Source organism: Castor canadensis, chromosome X, assembly GCF_047511655.1.
Source record: "Castor canadensis chromosome X, mCasCan1.hap1v2, whole genome shotgun sequence".
Lineage (NCBI taxonomy): Eukaryota > Metazoa > Chordata > Mammalia > Rodentia > Castoridae > Castor > Castor canadensis.
Genome location: NC_133405.1, coordinates 27,852,446 through 27,872,274, shown reverse-complemented (window position 1 = coordinate 27,872,274; position 19,829 = coordinate 27,852,446). Strand labels below are relative to the sequence as shown.

The 19,829-nt window shown below is 32.5% G+C and overlaps 1 long non-coding RNA gene and 1 other non-coding gene across 3 annotated transcripts in view; both read left to right on the top strand.

Moving 5' to 3' along the window:
* LOC141419582 (uncharacterized) overlaps positions 1–19,829 on the top strand; it is a 99,754-nt gene that overhangs the window by 68,932 nt on the left and 10,993 nt on the right. Inside the window, exon 6 of one of the 2 annotated variants that reach the window (XR_012444223.1) lies at positions 19,660–19,746. This is a non-coding gene — a long non-coding RNA (uncharacterized lncRNA). Of the gene's footprint in view, positions 1–10,190; positions 12,410–19,659; positions 19,747–19,829 lie in introns of those variants that run through there. The other variant, XR_012444225.1, reaches the window with a different exon arrangement.
* Positions 12,252–12,415, top strand: LOC141419940 (U1 spliceosomal RNA). The gene has a single exon (XR_012444664.1). It is a non-coding gene; the product is annotated as a U1 spliceosomal RNA (small nuclear RNA).

Here is a 19,829-nt window from a genome sequence, read left to right as displayed (position 1 = left end):
TGTCTTCAGAAAAAAAACTTTCTGTTGAGGGTAATTTCAATTATGTTTATATACTTTCTAAATTAACATACAAAATAATACTGTATTGGCAGACAACATATTTTCTCTTTTCAAAATATGGTTCTAAGTCTTATCATTTCTCTGCTTTGAGATCTTTTATTGACATTACTTACATTCAGGCCTATAAGTAAAAACAGTATTAGAGGCTGGAAGGAATGTATCAGTATTCTCAGAACTCCCTTCATTTCTTTTTTTTTGTATATTTTGATAAAAAAGAATCTAGATTATTACTTATGAGATTTAGTTTAGACAAGTATGCAAAATTCAAAATATCTATTCAAATAAAGTGATACATTCCTTCAGTTACACTTAGTGAATACTTAAAGGTGTTATATCTTATGTTTGTTTTTAACTGTTTATTAAGTGTAAGCATTTGTGCATAACTTATTTAGCAGGTTTTTTTTATGAAGAAATGATATATAACCATAATAAAAATATATATAGAAAATTAAGTTCATATAGTCATTATTATCCAAAATTTTATTGTATTTCAGATGTAATGTTAGCTCTTTGTGTGTAGATTATGAGAAGCCTTGTTTTTGTTTTGTTTTAACTTGTTTGTTTTTTGAGACAATCTCAATATGTAGCCCAGGCTGGCCTTGAACTTGGAATCCTCAAGTCTCAGCCTCCCAAATGCAGGGATTATTGTAGTGTACCACAATGCCCAGCATGAGCAGTATTTAATGTCTCTCCTGGTGAAGGTTACTATCACAATTTGTGACTTACTGGGGCTGTGTCTCAGAGCAGTTTAGATTGCTGCAAATTAGAAATAAACTACAAATACATATGCAAACATATGTGTACACATGACTATAGGGTACTTTTATAGATAATAAGAGTACGTCCAATTATTATATATTGTAACATACCATGTCACAGATGTGCCCTGTTTATCTGCAATAATATATCTTTAATATATCCTTCAATCTTTAATTTATAAATTGCCATTCTTAAGTAAATGTGTATAACTAGTATACTTCCTGTGATAAATATTTTCCTTTGCCTATTAGAAAGAACAGGCCATAGAAATTTCAATAAATCAATTGATAAGTGAACAAATACAGCCCTAATCCTTTGACCCAATCAGTTTCATGAATTACGTCTACTTATTTCATATAGAATTAGTTTTGTGTTCATTGGGATGTTGGAGATTTGGGGTACTTTGTAATAGATGGCAAAAATGATCACAGATTTGCCACATCCTTATGTCCATTCCCATATGGAATGACACTATATCTCCTCTCATCAAGACATGGTCTATATGAATCAAACTGAAATTGACTACCCACAGAATCATGAGTAAATAATTGCATTTCTTGTACTTGTAAGTGTTTGTTCAGACTAAAGTTAATCAATAAAAAGCTATAAATATTGCCCAAACTTTAATGGACATATGTATCACCTGAGAATCTTGTTAAAACACAGACTCTGATTTAGTATATCTAGATGGGGACACACAATTCTGTTTTTCTGATGAGCTTTAGCAAATGACATTAATACTGGCCCACTGAACACTCTTTGTTTAATAAGGACCTCTGTGATAGAAGGCACAAAATGGTTAATAAGAAAACAGGCTACTTTAGTCAATAATACTCATGACACTACCTAGTAAAACAAACACATTTAAAATTTAAAAAAAATGTTAATTCCTCACCAAATTCAATAGATAACAACCTGCACTCCAAACACACACACACACACACAAACACATACACACATGCACACACACTTCTCTACTCCATTGCCAGAATGAATGTAGTGTATAAACAGGGAACTTTCGGACTAGAAGGGTAGAAAGGCACTATCGTGCAGATAGAATAATTACTACTAAGTCACTGGCAGTAATACATAAAAGGAAGTAATTTACTTTGTAATGAGTTTTACTTAAAATTTTGTTTAAATATTGGACTCTTAAAATTAATAGTTTTAAATCTAAAATTAAGAATCCTAAATTCTAAGGCAATTAGAATTTCTGCTATTATTGAAATTACAAACTGATGTTTTGCTTGGAGGTATTTTGATTCAGATTTTGTTCATTCATTTATTCTCAATAAGTACACTGCTATATTTATGAGCTCCTAAACAAATTCCCTTGCAAGTTTTATCTTCAAAAGTAACAAGAACTGCATAGATCTCACCTAACTACTGAGGACAGGATTATATCATCCATAATTAGTAAATTAAGAACAATCTATGGAGGTATTCCTGTATGGTTGTGCTACTGACTAAAAAGGGAAGTAGAATTTCTGTTTGATAGCCTTAAATTTTAATCTTTTGAAAGGTGACACCACAATAAAATCCTTTTGTATGATTAATGTATGCTAATGAAAATAATAGAAGCTGGTGTCAGTGGCTGATTCCTGTAATCCTAGTTACTTGGGTGGCTGATATTTGCAGGTTTCTGGTTTCAGGCCAGCCTGGGAAAAGAAGATTCTGAGATCCTATCTCAATGAAAGAAGTTGGATATGGTAGAGCATGCCTGTCATCCCAGTGACAGAGGGGAGCTTAAACTAAGAGGACTGTGGTTGAGGAAAGCCTAAGCAAAACGTGTCCATTAATAGAAATTCATTAAATAATAATCCAACAATATGGTATCTAGAATCTATGAATGATCCTATTATTTCATACCTATTTTTTGACAGTATTGGGGTTTGAATGCAGGGCCTCTTGTTTCCTAGGCAAGCACTCTACCATTTGAGACTCACCTCTAGTCCTTTTTGCTCTAGTTATTTTGGAGATAGGTCATGCTTTTTGTCCATTGCAGCATGGAACATTATCCTCCTGTTTTACATTCCTGTTCATTACTGGGATGACAGGTGTGTACCACCAAGCCTAGCTTTTTTCTCAATGAGATGTGGTCTCATGTTTTTATTTCCCTGGGCTGGCATGCAATGTTAATCCTCCCAATCTCAACTTGCCAATTAGGTAAGATTATAGTCATAAGCCAGTAGTGCATAGCAAAGCACTACTCTTATATACATATATATATATTTTTTATTTTATCATTTTTTGCATTTACTGACATGTGTATACATTATTTGAGCCCCCCCCCTGCCTCCAGGCACAACCTGTTCTGCCTGGTTGTTCTCTGATTTTGTAGAAGAAAAAACATAAAAGATAAGAAAAACATTGTGTTTTGATAGTTTGAGATAAAGATAGCTATACAGGGAGATTCCTCATGTTGCTTCCATGCATATACATACTACAACCCACACTGGTTCACCTCTACCAGTCCCCTTCCCATAGTGGCCTCTATCAGTTTAAGATTACTATATTCATTCCTCTATAGTGATCACATCAACCACAAGCCACTTTTTGATGAATTTCTGCACATAAAAGAATAGTGGATAAAGGATGATCTTTTCAAAAACTGAGGGAAAAATTAAGTGAGGAAAAAATGTCCTCAATGTTTACTTCTAACAGAAACATTTCTTAAACATGTCTGTCCATTTTATAGAAGTTGTTTATATTCTTACAATTGAGTTAAAGGATTTTTATATTCTGGATATAAGTCCATTGCTATATACATGAACTTTGAATATTTTCTTCACCTGTTTCTTTACTAAAGAATATGTGCAATGTTTAATAATCACATGAAAGATGTCCAAAATCATTGGACAAAGAAATGCAAATTAAAATAGGAAAACCATATTATTGCATACTCATTACAATGGGTGAAATTTAAAAAAAACTGACAATACTAAGTCTTAGTAATGATATAGAGCAACTTAAAATCAAATACAATGGTTATCAAATTGAGAATGATGACCATTTGTTTAACCTCAATATGTTGCATAGCGTAACTATTCAAGTATTTGCTGAATGAATCAATGATTAAATGGTGGTTAGATTGGTTAAATGATGTGAATCTCCAAATACTACAGAGCAGTGAACAGGAAATAGAGTTGAACCAAGACAAAGGCATACTTTGGGTCTCATCTTTCCCCAACTTTCTGTTTTATCCTTCATTTTCCTTTTAGCCTTTATGCTTTTTTAACTATGTTACATCTAAAGTTCATTATAATATACAATACAATATACATACAATGGAATATATTCAACAATAAACAATTAACCTATGACACGCATAGCAATGTGAGAGAATTTTTTAAAGATTATGGTTATCAAAGTAGCCAAACCAAATTGTATACATTTTTTTAATTCATTTATGCAGCTCTAGGAAATACTAATCTAATCTATATGATAGAAAACAAATACCTAGAGCTGGAGAAGTGAAGTGGAAAGGGTACTATCTTGGACACCTTGGAATGAAAGAATCTCCTGTGGATAACAGGATGATTACACCGGTGTTGTATGTTGATTTCTCCATCAGAAGATGCTGTATTTAACTGGGATCAATATCTCCAGAGATACCAAACCATTTTTATACCAGGCAAAATTGTGACTGAAATAGCAATATTACTGGAAAATGATAAAAGACTAAGGCAGAAAGCATTATTGGAGAAAAAGTTACTATAAAATAGAAAATTAAACTTATTATAAATACAAATGGCAATTTTAAAACTTTTCATATGTATCTCGCCACAAAAAGGCAGTAATGGAAGAATAGAGAAGCAAAAAGAGATACAAGATGTGTATGTAGAAAACAGATTGCACATCAGCAGATATAAGTCATATGTTATCAAGTCATATGTTATTATGTATAATAAACTAAATAATCCAAAAAATGTAAAAATAAACAAAATGCATAAATAAAATATGATTTCACTATATGTTTTCCATAAGAAATATACTTTAAATTTTAAGATACAAATAGATGAAAAGTAAAATGCCCTAACTTGAAGAGCTAAAATTTTACAACTCTACAATGAAAACACAGCAGTAAATCATTGTGATTTGTGTTTAGTCAATAGTAGATATGAAACCAAAAGCATGTTATTAATAGAAAGACTTAGGTCACACATCATCAAAGTTAAAAACTTAATGCTATTAATTATACCATCAATAAAGTGGAAAGGAAACTCACAGAATAAGAGAAAATATTTGAAATGTATATATCTGATAAAATATGGGCCAGAATACATGAACCACTCTTGCAACACAGCATAAGGCTGGGAATGGTCACACATGTGACCTTGCAACCTTTGCAAGGACAATGCAGGAGGGTAGTGATTTTCAGAAAAACATGGGCTACAAAACAAAAATGCAAATGACACTTGGCATAACCATAAAACAAAATCTACTAGACATGAAAGCACAGATGCACCCTTACACAATAATAGTGGGTTACTTCAATACCACATTTTCACCAATAGACAAGTCAATCATACAGAAAAAAGGAAATTTCAGGATTAGAAGACACTATAGATCAAATGGATTTAACAGACACCTACAGAATATCCCACCCAAGAGCTGCATAATACACATTCTTTTCAGCATTTAATACAACATTATCTAAAGTAGAACACTGTGTAGCTATCTCACTTTATATCTCTCTGTATAGCTATCCTTATCTCAACTAGCAAAAACGTTATATCTTTCATATTATTGCTTATGTCTAATCTTCAACAAAATTGGAGAAGAGAGCAGAACAGATTCTGCCTGGAAGTGAAGGAGGTGGGGGGGGAGAGAGAGGGGCAGGGGGCAGTGGGGAGAAATGGCTCAAACAATGTATGCACATATGAATAAAGGAATAAAGAAAAAAATAAAGTAGAACATATTTTAGGACATAAAGCAATTCTTTAAAAGTATAAGAAAATTTTATGTAATAAAATACAATAATGAAATAAACAATGTGATAAAAACAGAAATCAAAAGTAAGAGAAACTACAGAAAGTATTGAAACACATGGAGACTGAAAAACACACATTTGAATGATCAGTGGGTTATCAACGTAATAAGTGAGAAAATGGAATATTCCTAGAATAAAATGAAAACAGAACCAGAAATTTTGGGACACAGAAAAGGCAGAGTTAGAGGAAAGATTATAGATAGGGTTACCAGCAGTTTCAAAAATCAGAGATCTCAATAAATTACCTAATGATGGACAGAAAAGAAATGGATTTAAAGAAATAATAAGCATTAGGGCATATATTAATGAAATGGAGAGAAAGGGAACAATTCAAACAAACAATGACACAAAAAGTTGATTCTTGGAAAAGATAAATGACATTGACAAACACTTAACAGAGGAACTAATGAAGAAACCTTAAAGCAACAGAAGTTATCATGAGAAGGGGATCAAGAACCAATGTAAAACTAAAGCAAATACCTTAAAAGCAACTGAGGCCAATAGGAAAAGGGGAACAGGTACTAGAGAAAAGGTTAGTTCAAGAAGAATTAACCTGGAAGGTAACACCCACGCACAGGAAATCAATGTGAGTCAATGCCCTGTATAGCTATCCTTATCTCAACCAGCAAAAACCCTTGTTCCTTCCTATTGTTGCTTATACTCTCTCTACAACAAAATTAGAAATAAGGGCAAAATAGTTTCTGCTGGGTATTGACGGGGGGAGAGGGAGGGGGCGGAGTGGGTGGTAAGGGAGGGGGTGGGGGCGGGGGGAGAAATGAACCAAGCCTTGTATGCACATATGAATAATAAAAGAAAAAGGAAAAAAAAAATTAAAAAAAAGAACCATGTAAAGATCAGTTAGAGTTGAATCAACATGGGTCGTAACACATGCACATGAAAGTAATGCTAGGAATCTCTCTGTATAGCTATATTCAACTCAACTAGTAAAAATGCTTTGTCTTCTTTATTATGCTTGTGTCTTTTCTTCAACAAAATTAGTGAAAAGGGCAGAACGGGACCTGCTTGAAACTGAGGGGAGAGGGAGAGACAGGGTGGGGGAGGGAGGAAGGGTGGAGAAATGACCCAAACAATGTATGCACATGTGAATAAATGAATAATAATTTTAAAAAACTAACCAAAAGAAAGAGGGAGAAGACCGAAATTACATATGTGCATGGAAGCAACACTAGGAATATCTCTGTAAGCTATCTTTATCTCAAACTAGCAAAAACACTATATCTTTCTTATTATCCCTTATGTTTTCTCTTCAACAAAATTGGAGAACAAGAGGGCAGAACAGGTTCTGCCGGGAGTTGGGGTGGAGAGAGTGTGGAGGGTGCGGTGGAGAGGAAGTCGCCTAAACAGTGTATATACATGTGAGTAAATGTAATAAAAAAGATAAAATTAAAAAAACAGAAAGTTCATATGAAAAAAAGTCGAGATTAAAAAGGGAATATCACAAAAAATAGCAAAGAAATTCAGAGAATCTTTAGGGGATGGATTGAAAGAATGCAGAAATGGATAAATTTCTAGATGTGTATGATATACCAAATTGGGCCAAGAGTATATAAACCACTTAACAGATCTGTAACAAGCAATGAAATTTGTCATTTGTGGTTAAATTTTCAGCTTTTTATATATTTTGGATGTTAATCCTTTATCCAATGAATAATTGGCAAAGATTTTTTCCCATTATGTAGGTTTTCTTTTAATTCTGGTAGTTGTTCCTTTGCAGTGCAGAAGCTTTTTAATGTGATGCAATTCTCTTTTTCAGTTCTTGTTCCTATTGCTGAACAATTGGTATTATTTTCAGAAAAGCATTACCAAAGCCTCTCTCTTCAAGGGTTTTCCCTATGTGTTCTTCTAGCTCTTTCAAAGTTTTAGGTCTTAAATTAAGATCTTTGATCCATTTGGAATGGATTTTTGCATAAGGTGAGAAATAGAGGTCTAGTTTCAGGCTTCTACATGTGGACATCCAGGTTTTACAACACCATTTATTGAAGAGACTATCTTTTCACCAGTGTAGGTTTTTGATGCCTTTGTCAAATATCCCATAGTTGTTGCTATGTGAGCGTCTTTCTATGTCCTTTAGCCTATTCCATTGATCTGTCTGTCTTTGTGCCAGTACCATGCTATCTTTGTTACTGTGATTCTGTAACATAATTTGACATCAGGTATTAAGATATCTCCAGTATCATTCTTTTTCATCAGTATTACTTTGGCTATTCTAAGTCTTCTATGTTTCCAAGTGAATTTTAGAATAGATTTTCCTATTTCAGTGAAGAATGTCATTAAAGTTTTGATGGGGAATGAATTGTATCTATATATTGTTTTTGACAGTGTAGCCAACATCACAGTATTAATTCTGTTGATCCATGGACATGAAAATTCTTTCCAGCTTAGAGTATCTTCTTCAATTAGTTACTTTCTTCAATGTTTTATATTTTTCATTGTAAAAGTATTTTACCTCTTTAGTAAAGTTTATTGCTAGGCATTTTGGTTGCTACTATGATTGTGATTGTTTTCATGATTTCTTTCTCAGCCTGTTCATTAGATAATATATTGGTTTATTAATATTGATTTTATGTCCTGCTACGTTTCTGTGTTTAAAAAAGTTCTTTGGTAGGGTCTTTGGGGTACTTTAAGTATAGAATCATATCATCTGCAAATAGGGACAATTTGACTCTTTACTTTCCTGTTTCTATCCTTTTATTTCCATATCTTGTCTTACTGATCTGGCCAAGTGTATAACCTTATCATGTTACTTACATTAGAGGAATGATTTCAGTCTTTCCCAATTTAGGATAATATTTGCTATAGGTTTATCATATATAGCCTTTACTATACTGAGGTATGTTCCTTCTATTACTAGTTTCTTTGAACTTTAATCATGAAGGGATTTTGAATTTCATTGAAGGCTTTTTCTGCATCCATTGAGAGTGTCATGTGATATTTGTTTTTTAATCTGTTTATGAGCTGTATTATATATATTGATTTACATATGCTTGATCAACCTTGCATTCATGGAATGAAATAAAATTGATATTGGTGTATGATCATTTTAATGTGTTGCTGAGTTCAGTGTGTTAGTATTTTATTGAGATTTTTGTGTCTAAGTTTATTATGGGAATTGGGCTATCATTTTCTTTCCTTGTCAGGTCCTTCTCTGGTTTTGGTGTTAGAGTAATACTGGCTTTATAGAATGAATTTAGTAGTGTTCCTCCCCTTCCTATTTTCACAGAATTGTTTCAGGGGCATTACTATTACTTCTTTAAAGGTTTGGTAGAATTTAGGCATGAGTCCATCTCAATCTGGACTTTTCTTTGCTGGAAGAACTTTTATTATTGTTTCAATGTCAATGATATATAATCATTTCATTTCCATGTGGTTTTACATGGACTTTCATTGATAGGTGTGCCCATCTTCTCTTTTCTTTCCAAAATATTGAGCCATATACCATTGGCTTCAGAACAGTAACTCCCTTCACTTTCTCACATGTGTCAGGCCCACATTTGACCATTCCCATGAACATATTGTCCCATGGAAGAATCTGTAGCCTCCTGGGTAAGACACTCAAGGTTACAGTCCCCTCAGAGTCCCCACATGTCCAATGTGGTCTGGATGGCCAACTCTTCAAGGTCCATGGCATCATGTGGAAGATTTCTTTCCATTCCTTCACTACAAGAATGTGTTTTTATAGGAGGTACATCAACCATATTCACCTTCTTAAATTAATATCCTTCTTTTACCCTCTTTACCTCATATGTCACTTCCACTTAGCATAACATATTTTTCAAAATTTTGCCATGTTTGTATTAGGTTTATATTCCACATATGAAAGAAAACATGTGACCTTTGCTCTTCTAAACCTGGTTAACTTCACTGAAGATGATGTTCTCTAATTCCATCCATTTATCTGCAAATAACAGAATATCATTCTTCTTTATGGCTGTATAAAATTCCATTATGTATAAATAACACATTTTTCTTAATCCATTCATCTTGGCTATACACATGTATGTAAATGGAAAAATGGACCTGTTGAAACTATTCCAGTAATGGGGGTAGGGAGGGTAAAGGAGAAGTATGAAGGGGATTGAATCAAGTGTAATATATTTGATATATTATAAGAACTTTTGTAAATGCCACAATGTACATCCAGTACATCAATAAAAAAAGCATGCAGAAAAAAAACATAAAAAAGCCAAAAAATATGTTTGTCTTTGTTATTGAGGTGCATTTTTTCTAAACAACAAATTGTTGGGTCTTGTCTTTTAATCTGGCTCACCAATCTGTGTACTTTGATTGGAGGATTGAGAACATTAACATTCAGGGTTATAATCAAAATGGTATGTGGTAATTTGTTCCTTTTTCTTAGGGTTTGACTGTTCCCCATTCCTCACTTGGTTTGCAACTCATTCGGTAAGATTTATTTCTCCCCCTATTTTCATAGTTGCATTAATATTTCTGAATTATTGCTCTGTTGCTTCTGCTGCATAAGTCTGTTTACATACTTTTCCAAGCTTTTTAAAAAACCTTGTTCTTGGTCATATGTGCTTTGTGAAGCGTCTGTTCTATTAGTTCATGTTTAGCTAATGTTTTGACAGACATTTCCTTGAAGAGCTAAAAAATGAAATAAAGAAGAGAAACAAGGAAACAAACACAACAAACACCTCCCCCAGTGTTTGTAGATTCACTTTTTGAGGTTTACCTTTAAACTTTCATTTTGGCCTACTGGATTTTGAACTCAGGTATTTGCACTTGCTAGGCGAGAACAATGCCACTTAAGGCACAACTCCAGCTTATACCTTTGAATTTTTTGAGCATTTGTATTGGGTTGGTCATATGTGCGGCTCTAAATTTTATCCCACATACACACATGCTTTTTTAAAAAATAATTAGAATGTATTATTTGTACAAAGGGGTTTTATTGTGATGTTTTCATGAATGTACATAAGGTATTGTAATCAAATTTGTTCCCTTTATCACTCTTTCTCATCACTCTTCTCACCCCCCTTTATTATACATGCTTTCATTTTACTAATTTCCAACAGAATCTCACCAAGCTTTTATTCTTGTCCTTTAGTATTTTTATTAAATCTGTTACCTTTTCCTCTAGTTCAGCTGACAGTACTTTTCAGCAATCCCCAACACTTTTCTCACCTGTGTTCTAAATTAAGCAAATCAGAGATAATTGCTTTGCATTAGACCTTCAGAAAGTTCTGAGATATGATAGATAATAATATCTGTTCTGTGCCTCTGGAATTAGGGAGTTGGGTATTACAATGGAAACATAGCCTGATGCTTCTTTAAAACTTCCATTGCTTTTATACTACCATCATATAAGTCTAGGAGTAAGGAAAGGGCAAGTAAAAAACGCCACAAATCTCTATTGCCATCTTCAGCTACATTTTTCTGAATTCAGCATTCATTCAGTTACAATAGAATTTACAATGGTACTTCTGATATTCTCTTATAGTTTTTCAATGTTTCTGTGATAGAATAAGAATACTGAAGTACCATTAGGGTTTGAATATGAGAAGTCTACCACAGGTTGATGTGTTTGAAAACTTGGTCCCCAATAACTTGTGTACCAATTTTTGGAGGTAGTGGACACTTTAGAGTTGGGGTCTGGTTGGAGAAAGTAGGGGTATGATTTGGGGGGAATCTTGTCCCTCAGCCCTTGCAGTTTGTCTCTCTGGTTCTTGGCCACCATGAGGTGATCAGCTCTGCTCCATGCTGCTATTTCTTTACATAGATGCATAACACCTGGGCTAAGCTAACAGGGACAAACACCATGATGTTAAATACATCATTCCTTTCTTAGCTTGTGTCACACAAGATATTGTCACAGTGAAAACAGTAATTAAAACAAGTACCTGTTTTACCATTTTGCTGGCATTTCTCTTTTGACTAATTGTGATTTCATTATTAATTATCCATATTTAAATGAACCATACTAGACTAAAGCAAAAAAGACTTACATATTAGAGAAAAAACTTCACTTTCTGCTTGAAATGTGAATAATTTTGTTGGCAGATAAAGACATTTTAATGAAATAATTTTGTAAATTAGAAATTTGAAAATGGTAAATTATTTCTTGTCTTTACCAATTATAATTTCTGGTAATTTAAGTCATCATGTGTATTGGGATATTAATAAGCTATAAGAAATTATTTTACTATGGGCTGGGCACTTTTTGTTTAATTTTAAGTTGAAAGTACTTGGGTGCCTAATATGTGCCACGCACGATGTAGGTTGTTTCATAGACCTTGTCACATTTTTCTCTTTTAAATTTATGCTTTAATTGATACATAATATCTGTACATATTTCTGAGGTAAAGTATGATAATATTAAATTCTGCCATTTATGACACCATGGATGAAAAGCGAGGATATTTTGCTGAGTGAAGTAAGTCAAACATAGAAACACATATACATACTTACCTGGCAGGGGAGATACCATGATCACGAAGGTGGTTTTCCCAGGGCGAGGCTTATCCATTGCACTCCGGATGTGCTGACCCCTGCGATTTCCCCAAATGTGGGAAACTCGACTGCATAATTTGTGGTAGTGGGGGACTGCGTTCGCGCTCTCCCCTTTAAAAAAAAAAAAAGAAACACATATACAACATCTCACTTGTAGGTGGAAGCTATTAAACTTATAGAACTCATAGAAGCAGAATAGAATGGTAATTTCCAGAGTCTGGTATTTGGGGGAATGGAGAAGAAGTAATTAAAAGAAATAAAATTATCAATCAAGGTTGTAATACATACATGCGTTGACACAACAAAAGTAAACTCCTTGTGTAACTATTTTTATCTCAAGCTAGCAAAGACATCATGTTTCTCTTTTTAACTTTTACATTTTTTTCTTCTACAAAATCAGAGAACAGGAAGGTGAAACAGTTTCTACCTGGAGGGGGCGGGTGGGGGGGTGCTTGACATTCATGGGAGCGGGAGGTGGCCGGGAAAGGGGTAGAAGGATGAACACGGTGCAAATAATGTGTACACATTTATGTAAATGCAAAAGTTATATCTGTTGAAACTGTTCCAGGAATGAGGGGCTGAAGGAGAGCAATGGAGGGGTGAATTCAAGTATGATATATTTGACACATTCTAAGAAACTTTGAAATGCTACAGTGTGTCCTCACCCAACACAACAATTAAAAATAAACAAATAAAATTTCAGTTGACAGTGTGAATAAGGACTGGCAATTTAATGTACATCATAGTAACTATAGTTAGTAATACTGCACTTTATCCTTGAAACATCTTAAATGCTTTCTTGACACAAACATAGTAACTATGTGAGGTGATATATAAATTATCCACATTTCAAAACAGCATGTTGTATATGATATAATTATGACACAATGTATATGTACAGCAAAATGTCATGTTAAACACCTTAAATAAATATATTTTTTCAGTATACCTTATTAAAGTCTAAAGTTAGGAAAAATTTAGTATCAGTTGGAATTATATTACTATAAAGTAATATGAAACATTGTTAGCTTTTAGAAGGAGAATATCCGTATTTGGAAATCTAGCATAGATCAATATATTTGACTCTGCTACTAGCACCCAAAACACAAGTAATTTGACACAATATTCTATTTCTTTGTTCCAATCCACCATGATATTGTCCAAAATCAATAGTACACGATTAGATTCTGTATTGCGGTTGGGGACTTATGATAACATTTTTAAAAAATCTCTTATGTTTCCTCTTTAACAAAATCGGAAAAGAGGGAGGAACAGGTTCTGCCTGGAAGCAGGGGATTGGGGAAGTTGGAGGATGGGGGGATGGCACAAACAGTGTATACACATGTAAGGAAATGTAAAAATGATAAAGATAAAAGTAAAAAAAAGAAAAAAAATTATGGTATTTAATAATTCTGAATTTTAGAACTAACAATAGAAGGGTTGTTGAGAAGAAGGAAAGTAGTTTTTTTATGTGCTGAATCTGTTGCCTTAATTTAACATGTAAATTAAATGTATAAATTTAAGTGAAATAAAAGTAATTGAGTCTCACTGACTAATTTAAAATTAAAAAGAGCACATATTAATTCAATGTGAGCACCATTTGCACTAAACCATGAATATTTTGAAGCACAACTAGAATTAGAGTTACTCTGAGACAAATAACAAGAAATCAAAATATCAGAGAATTCCACATCGCTATGTGGAAATTCTTGTGGTTGTAAATATTCTGTTTTATTTTTAAATGATATAAAATGTAGATATTTCTTCAATTTGTTTATAATTACCCAAATGTGCTTATTACTTCTCTCTCACATCAAACCAGACAAGAGGCTTAGGGAGTAAATCCTTTAAATTGTTTAATCTCCTTCTTACTCTTAATGTCATTCAAAAGAACTGGCTTTATGTTCCTTTTAAATTTTGTGTAGTTTTACTACAGCAGTTTGGAAGCAGGGCTTTTGACCAAGTGTTTGGCCAGCCTTTGGCCTCTTGAGGGATACTGGAAATAAAATAGTAACATGCTAGGCTGTCTTCCCACCATTTGGTATATTTCTGTATGGTTGACAAGGTGATTTTGCATCATATTCTACCCTCATCCTACAAAAATGTTATTCACTGGCCACACATTGGCAGAGATTGGATGGCTCTGAGACAGAATGCACAGCTCCCGAGTAACCTTTTGCAGGCAACAGCAACTAGATTAGCTGTTGCCCTCCCATGCTGATAATTTTGTGCACTGGTAGCTAAGGACCCATTCAAAAGGTTAAGGATCAGCCAGACTGCTAGTAGGATTCTTTGCCCAATGCATTCTTATGCCTTGTGATTTTTCATCACATTTTAAAGGAAGTTATTGGGATCCAGCCCCAGTGACCAGAAGTAAAACTTTCTACCACCTCTAAAAGTATCAAAGAACTATTGTGTGAGCCACTGAATACATTTGAATAACTTACAGATCAATGACACAAAAAGGTGAGGCTTTCTGCTCCTTAGGTAAATGTGGGTGATTTGATTTTTGATTTTTTTCTTCTTACTAACATATGTTTGGTTGTTTTCCTTTATATGTTTTTAGAAGAACATGCTTTTTAATAGTCTATAAATTGATGACCAAATAGCATAATGGATTAAAATTAACAATGCTGAATATAAATGCTTTGAAAATATTAAAATTTTGCCCATGGTTTGCACAATGAAAAATAAGAGGCTTCCTTTCTTCTCAACAAGAAATTAATATATGTATATAACTTTTTATATTTATACAAAAAATCACACTGTTAATTCTGTTTTCATAGCTTAATATAATGCTGAATATAATATAATGTAAAAATATGTGATACACTTAAAATTCATATTTCTACTACTTTGTATAAAGGAAAAAGCAAAATTTCAGTAAAATTGTAGTGCTTGGGTGTCACTCAAGCAACCAATACCCTTTTTTGCCAATTCAGACATATATAGAATTCTGAATTTTAAAAATGATTACCTTCTTTTTATTTTTTATTTATTGTATTTTTCTTTAAAATGGTGTGACATTTTATGTTTTTGAAATTTACCTGATTTGAAATTTTTATGACTTTTTTTGTGATGTTTTAAAATTGTTTGTTTTGCTTAATATGTTGTTGGTGAGATTCATCCATGTTGATGTGTATCAGCAACCATTATACTAATACATTATAAATTATTTATATCTTATCTCTTGATAAACATTTGATCTATTTCCAGTATTTATCTGCGAACAGAAACAATGGTCATATAAGAATTTACAATGACCCAAACAATGTACGCACATGTGAATAAATGAACAATAAAAAAAAGAAAAAAAATTTACATATGTGTATGTGTATATATACACATATATATATATATGTATCTCTCTCTTAATAACAACAGCGTGACACAAAGTCTTTATGTCTACTGAAGGAAGTCCATTGACTATACTTTCTTTCCAGGATAGTTTGGCTGTTCATGGCCTTTTCATTTTCACGTACATTTTGGTATTCACTAGTCAATGTTTAACATATTTCTTTGTCAGACGTTTTCAATATAAGGTAAGAATAAGCTTTTAGTTATTTAAATACTTTATAAATATATTTTCCAGTTTAAATCTTGCCTTTTATCTCTTTTCATGATGGCTTTTGATACAAAATTGATCAATCTTAATTTTTAAGGATTATAAGTTTTAAATGTATATTTCTCTTCCCTGAGAAATATATGAAGCTGTTCTGAATTCTTCTAAGAACTTATAAAGCTTTTGAAAAACTGAAGTATGCCACATTTTATTTCATTTGATATTAGTGTGCTTTTCATGTGTTGGATTTTTTTATAAATTAAAGTTTTGTGATATATATACTGAACAAGTCTACCAGAACTATTCTTTCAATAGCATCTCTTCATATTTCTGTCAGATTTTGATAATATACTATTTAAATTTTTTTATTTTTATTATATCTATTACAATGATCTGTGATTTGTGATTTTTTGATGTTACTACTATAATTATTGAGGGGTTCTTTGAACAGTATTCATATAAGGTGGCAACTCAATAAATGTGTATGTTCTGAATGTTCCACTAACAGGCTCTTTTTTCACATGTCTTCCTCACCTCAAGACTTCCTATTCTCTGAAACAAGACAATATTGAAATTAGGCCAATTAAGAACCCTACAATGTACTCCATGTGTTCAAGTGAAAGGAAAATAGTGTCTCCCACTTTAAGTAAAAAGCTCCAAATAATTAAGCTTAGCAGGGAAGGTATTTTGAAAGCTGAGAAAGGCTAAAATGTAGACATCCTGAACCAGTTAGCCATGCTGTAAAAACATCTGAGAAATTTAATGTGCTACTCTACTAACTATATAGATGATATAAAAGAAAAGAAGCAGTATTATTACACGGAGAAAGTTTTTATGGTCTGGATAGAAGATCAAGGTAGCCACAACATCACCTTATACCAAAGCATTATCTTATGTGAAGCATTAAGTTTCTTCAAATGTAGAAGGCTGAGAAAGGTGAGGAAGTTACAGAAGAAAGACTGGAGGTACCAGAGGTCAGTTCATGTGCAAGGAAAGAAGTCATGATAGCATAAAAGTTCAAGGTAAAGCTGCACTGTATTGAAAGAAGGTGCCATCTAGGACTTTCATAGCTAGAGAAGAGAAATAAATGCATTATTTCAAAGCTTCAGAAGACAGACTGACTCTCATGTTAGGAATTAATACAGCTGATAAGTTTAAGTTAAGTCAAAGTTCATTTACCATGCTAAAAATTCCAAGGCCCTTAAGAATTAGAGTAAATCTACTTTTTCTGTTCTCTATAAACAGGAGAATAAAGTTTGTATGACAACATATCTATTTACAACACGGTTTACTGAATATTTTAGGCTCAGTATTAGGACCTATTTCTGAGAAAAAGAGATTCCTTTCAAAACATTTACCCTTTATTGACGATGTATCCAAGAGCTCAGATGGAGATGTACAAAATTAATGCTCTTTTCATTTCTGCTAACACAACATTCATTTTTCAGTCCATAGATCAAGGAAACATTGTGTTATTCAATCCTTATTGCTTCAGAAATACATTTCATAAGGCTAATAGCTTCCATAGAAAGTGAATCCTCTGATAAATCATGACAAAGAGAAATTTTTCTGCTAAAGATTCACCTTCTGTAATATCATTAAGAACATTTTTGATTGATGGAACTAGATCAAACTCATAACATTAAAAAGAGTTTGGAAGAAGTAGATTGCAACCCTAATGGATTGCTTAAGGTTCAGGACTTCTCCTGGAGGAAGTAACTATAGATGTGGTGAAATTAGTAAGAGAGTTAGAATTAGATATGGAAACTAGGACTGGAACTGAATTGCTGCAATCTCATCATGAAACTTAGGCAAATGAGGAGTTGTTTTTTATGGATGAGAATCCATGTGGTTTCTTGAGATGAAATCTGCTTCTAATGAAGATACTATGAATATCATTAAAATTAGAGAAAATGAATTAAGTACTACACAAATTTAGTCCATCAAACAGCACACTTTGATGTTTATTTTGAAAAGTGTTTTGCTCTTCTACTGTAGAATGCTATCAAACAACATTGTACACTATATAGAAATCTTTCATGAAAGGAAAGATCAATTGATATAGCATATTTCATTGTAGTCTTAAGAAATTGCTGCAGTTTTTCCAACTTTAAGCAAACACCACCCTGATTTGTTATTAGCCATTAACATTGAGATAAGACCATCCACCTGCAAAATGATTATGTTTCACTGAAGGCACTGATGATAATTACCAATTTTTAGGAATGAAACATTTTAATTTAAGTATGTGCATATTTTAGACATAGTGGTTTTTACACTTAATGTCATATTAGCACAACTTTTATGTTCTATGAGCAACCAAAACATTCATGCAACTTACTTTATTTCAGTATTTGTTTTATTGCAGTTGTCTTGATCTGAACCTGCAAAATCTCTGAGGTCTTCCTGTAGTTTTGCCTTTGCTTGTTTAATTTATTTAAAACCAATTCATAAAATCCACTTGGTGAATTATAGGTCTGACTTCATTTCATTTTTTAAAACATACGATCAACCAATTGTTCCCAAAAAATCTATTTGAAACCAGATCATTATACATCACATTTCCATTTACATAGAGTTCTGTTCCTGGATACCCTACTATGTTTAATTTATCACTTTTCTGTCTCATCACTACTGTTAGACTACATTGAATTAATACACATTTATAATAATGTTTGACCACTTTGCTAAGAAAATCTTCCTTCTTTTTGTGTTTTTCTTTTTCACATATCCTGGTTATTATTGGATTTTTGCAATAAATTTTCGAATCAAATTGTTTAAGTTGTAATAAAAAATCTGGGCTATAATTTTCATTAGACTTGCATTGTATTTAGAATTTTTCAGTATCTAGATTTTCTATACTAAAATAATTCTACACTATAGAAAGAACATATAAGCTACATCACAGCAGCAATTTTTATGTTGTTTGTCTAATGTATCCCATATGCCTAAAATTGTGCTTAGTGTATGGCAGAAGAATCAATAAGCAGTTATTAAGTATTAAAGGAAGAAATAAATATGTATATTATTTTGAGGAAATATAATATTTCATGATTGGCAGTCTTCACATCCATTAATATGGTCTATTTTATCTATATTAATGTAGGAGAGTGCCCTAACACCATAGATTTGATGACTTAAGTAAAATAAATGTACTTTTCACAGTTCTGAAGAATTCTTAAATCAGAATGACATTGGGGTTGATTTGCTGGTGAGAATTCTCTTCCTGGATTGTAGATGGCTGCTTTCCCTCTTTTTCCTCACGTCACCTTTCTTCAGAGTGCATATCAAGAGAGAAAGATCTCTGGTGTCTTTTGTCCTTCAGAGGATACCAGTTATATGGAATTATGGCCCCACAATTATAACCTCATTTAATTTTAATTGTCTCCTTAAAGTCTGTAAATCTAAATATAGTCACATCAAAGATTAACCTTTCAACATAGCAATTTGGTGAGACACAATTTAGACATTTCTACCAAATACAGAAACCTTTAACTCCCTTTAATAGAATTTTGTGATTTCTCCATAAAGGAAGACTTTTTAAGTTTTATAATTTATATTTTGTTGTTATTGTAAACATTGCTTTAAAATTCCTTGTTATTCCTGCTAGTTTGGGTGTATAAAAATACAATTTGATTTTCCATTTTGTATACTGATTTTTGTAACTATCAGTTTGCTGAACATTTTGCTTAATTCTGTGATTTCTCCATAACTGTTTTGAGTTGTCCATGTACAGAATTATAACATCTTTTTTAATTCTCATAACTTTGTTCTCTTGCTTCACACTATTGACTAGGATCTTTGGTGCAATGTTGACAAGAAATAGTGATAATAAACACTCTGGGATTTCCCTAATGTACAATAGCTCCTAATATATGTCTAGGTAAGTAAATAATTTATTAGTGTTTTGGTCTTATTACATGTTTATCATTTGTATGTATTTTCCTCGTTAAAATATTGTCATTT